The sequence below is a fragment of the Olea europaea genome, chromosome 20 (genome assembly GCF_002742605.1).
Source record: "Olea europaea var. sylvestris chromosome 20, O_europaea_v1, whole genome shotgun sequence".
NCBI lineage: Eukaryota > Viridiplantae > Streptophyta > Magnoliopsida > Lamiales > Oleaceae > Olea > Olea europaea.
In genome coordinates, this window is record NC_036256.1 from 19515758 (window position 1) to 19516943 (window position 1186).

Here is a 1186-nt window from a genome sequence, read left to right on the forward strand (position 1 = left end):
AAAAAAAATGCATTACTTCAATTAACAAATGTTGATGACCCTAAGACAAAAAGTGAGGTGGAGTGTTTGGGAACATATGAGATTGACAATTTTGAATTCTTACTTGGAATGATTATTTGATATGAAGTGTTGAATAATGTTAACAGAGTAAGCAAACATTTGCAAGCAGAAGACATGTATATTGATGTTGCTATAGACCATTTAAAAGGCCTCATCTCATGTTTCAAAAGTTATAGAGAACCTGGTTTTGAATCGGCCATGGTTGATGCTAAAGTGATTGCAAGTGAATTAGAAACTGAACCAATATTTCGTGAAAAAGGGTTTATACATAGAAAAAAACAGTTTGATAAGACTTCTTCTGAAGAGATAACATAAACAGTTGAAGAATCTTTTAAGATCAATTTTTTCATATATATAGTGGATCAAGCTCTATCATCACTTCAGAATAGATTTGAGCAATTTCAGAAATATGATGATATTTTTGAATTTTTGTTTGATTTGAAAAGACTTAAATCTATTGATGATGATGTTTTGAAGTGTTCTTGCATTAAATTTGAAAATTACTTGAAGCATAAAACGATTTCTGATATTGATGTAATAGAATTATTTTCTGAGTTGAAAGTTCTAAGGGAAGCGATATCTGCAAATATTTTTTGAGCAATTGATGTATTGGATTACATTAAGAAAATGAACTGTTATGCAAATGTTTGGATTGCTTATAGAATATTATTGACTATTCCTGTCACAATTGTCTCTGTCGAAAGAAGTTTTTCAAAGTTGAGGTTGATTAAGTTTTATCTTCGATCATCCATGTCACAATAGCAATTGAATGGATTAGCTATGATTACTATTGAAAAAAATATGTTGGACAAACTTGATGTTAGTAGTTTGATTATTAATTTTACATCTCAAAATGTGAGAATGTTAAATCTTATGCTAGCCTAATATTTCAGGTTATGAAAGAAGTTTTATTTTGTTATTCTATCTTTCGAATTGTATAAAGTTTTTCTTTCTAATATAAAAGTGTTAATTATTTAAATATTTACATATTGTTGACTTGTAAAATAAATTTTGTGTTGAGGGCCCCAAAATAATTAAATGCCGAGGGCCTTTAAATTCTCAGGACCGGCCCTGGTGCTAAGGATGTGCATGTCGCATAATCTTGGGCAGACACTTATAGAGTTAT